This window comes from Plecotus auritus, assembly GCF_963455305.1.
Source record: "Plecotus auritus genome assembly, chromosome: 2".
Classification (NCBI taxonomy): Eukaryota; Metazoa; Chordata; class Mammalia; order Chiroptera; family Vespertilionidae; genus Plecotus; species Plecotus auritus.
This window is the reverse complement of record NC_137771.1, coordinates 92751564-92754242: the sequence shown is the minus strand read 5'-3', so window position 1 is coordinate 92754242 and position 2679 is coordinate 92751564. Positions and strand designations below refer to the sequence as shown.

The window sequence follows — 2679 nt, the reverse complement described above, 5'->3', positions numbered from 1 at the left end:
GAAGAGAGAAATAGAAACATCAATGATGAGAGAGAATCATCAGCTGCCTCATGCATGCCCCACACTGGGGATTGAGCCTGTAACCCTGGGCATGTGCCCTGACCAGGAATCCAGCCGTGACCTCCTGCTTCATACGTCAACACTCAACCACTGAGCCACGCCAACCAGGCCACCCTCTGTCTCTTTAAATTTTTATGTGAGGCCCTAGCTGGTTTGGCTCTGTGGATAGAGCATTGGCCTGTGGACTGGAGGGTCCCAGGTTCCATTCTGGTCAGGAGCACATGTCTGAGTTGCGGGTTCGATTCCCAGTAGGGGGTGTGCAGGAGGCAGCCAGTCAGTAATTCTCTATCATCATTGATGTTTCTATTTCTCTCCCTCTCCCTTTCTCTCTGAAATCAATAAAATATATATATTTTAAAATTTATATGTGAGTATAATTTACAAAAATGGAATTATCTATTTGTAGAAAACCTTTTTTTTTTTTCATCAAAAAATATTTCATGAGCTCTGGCTGGTGTGGCTCAGTTGTTTGGAGCATCCTCCCATGCTCCAAAAGGTTGCAGGTTCAATTTCCGGTCAGGGCACATACCCAGGTTGTGGTTTTGATCCCTGGTCATGTGGGTGCCAGAGGAAAGCCATCAATGTCTCTCTCTCTCTCTCTCTCTCTCTCTCTCTCTCTCTCTCTCTCTCTCTCTCTCTCTCTCTCCCCTCCACTTCCCCCTTTCTCTTTCTGAAATCAAGGAAAAAAATATATATAGCATGAGCATCTTTTCCGAGGAAATACCAAATGATGACATGGGTGCTGTGGGAGGGGGCACTGGAATGGGAGGCCCTGGTGATTTGGCAGTGTATTGGGCCAAGGTCCCAGTGTCAACTAAGGCCAGGGAGTTGAAGAGGCAAGCAGAGGTCAAGGATTGCACCCCTATCACCAAGCCAGGCCACCTGGTCAATGACATGATCAAGTCTCTGGAGGAGATCTATCTCTTCTCTCTGCTCATCAAGGAATCAGATCATTGACTTTTTCTTGGAGGGGTTGCTCAAGGTCGAGTCTTTGAAGATTAGGTACATGCAGAAATAGACCCACTGGCCAGAGGACCTGGTTCAAGGCATTTTTCGTCTTTGGGGACTACAAATGGACATGTCAGTCTGGGTGTTAAGTGCTCCAAGGAAGTGGCCACTGCTGTCTGTGGGGTCATCATCCTGGCCAAGCTCTCTGTTGTCCCTGTCCAGGGAGGCGACCAGGGGAACAAGATCGGTAAGTCTCATACGGTTCCTTGCAAGGTGACTGGCCACTGTGGTTCTGTGCTGGTGGCCTCATCCCTACCCCTAGGGCTACTGGCATCGACTCAGCCCCTGTGCCTGAAAAGCTGCTGCTGCTGGCCAGTATCCACAACTGCTACACCTCAGCCAAGGGCTACACTGTCTCCCTGGGCAACTTTGCCCAGGCCACCTTTGAAGCCATCTCCAAGACCTACAGCTCTCTCACCCCCGACCTCTGGAAAGAGACCCTGTTCACTAAGTCTCCCTATCAGGAACTCACTGACCATCTTGTAAAGATCCACACCAAACAAACAAACAAATAAATAAATAAATAAATACCCACACCAGGGTTTCTGTGCAGAGGACCCAGGCTCCAGCTGTGGCCACCACATAATTTTATATGAGAAAAATAGAGTGAAGCCTGTTTAAATATATATAATGAACTTCTAAAGCGAAATGAAGTATTCTCCAAGTTCATCTTTTAATTTAATTAAGTATAGTTGATATACAATATTATACTAATTTCAGTTGTACAACATAGTGATTCAACATTTTTATACCTTACAATGCAATCACCCCACTAATCCTAGTAATCATCTATCACCACGCTAATTTATCACAGTATTATTGATTATATTACCTTACCTTTTCACCTATTTCCTCCCCCTCTCCCCTCATTGGTTTTTGTCCAGGGTCATTTTAATAGGTGTAAAATATTCATTTCATGGATGTATGTTAGTTTTAGTAGTTAATTTCAGATTTTTAAACAGGTTGCTTCCAATTGCCTTTGTAGAATCATCACAAATGTGTCTTACCATAATATTATCTAATACTGTCTTATTCTTTTCATTCCACTGTGTCTACACATAGGTGATTACATCCCAACATCCTAGCTTATAATTCTGATGAAATTGTTCTAGCCTACAAATATTCCCTACATTTGGGCAGATAAAGCTTAGGCATTCGAGGCTGTATTAGTCTGCTAGAGCTGCCCTAACAAAGTCATATAGATTGGGTGGTTTAAGCAATGGACATTTATTTCCTCACACTTCTGGAGACAAGAAGTTCAAGATGAAGGTGTCAGCAAGGTTGGATTCTTCTGAGGCCTCTCTCCTTGGCTTGTTACTCTTCTTGATGCTCTTCTTCCTCTGTCTTCACATGGTCGTGTGTGTGTGTGTGTGTGTGTGTGTGTGTGTGTGTGTGTGTGTGTGTGTTAATATATTCTTATAAGGACACCATTGGGATTAGGTTCCACCCTTAAGACCATTTTACCTTAAGTACTTTGTAAAGGACCTATGTCCAAATACAGTCACATTCTGAGGTACTGGGGGCTGGGACTTCAACATATTAATTTGGCAGGGACACAATGCAGCTCACAACACTAGCTTTATTGTGAAAGGTCCCACCAAGGAGGCAATT

The 2679-nt window shown here is 44.2% G+C and overlaps 1 pseudogene across 1 annotated transcript; it reads left to right on the top strand.

Moving 5' to 3' along the window:
* Nucleotides 1-759: 759 nt before the first annotated feature.
* Nucleotides 760-1654, top strand: LOC308241140 (small ribosomal subunit protein uS5-like; annotated as a pseudogene). Its single transcript has 2 exons — nucleotides 760-1550; nucleotides 1592-1654. The product of its transcript is annotated as a small ribosomal subunit protein uS5-like (transcript).
* The last annotated feature ends 1025 nt before the right edge of the window (nucleotides 1655-2679 follow it).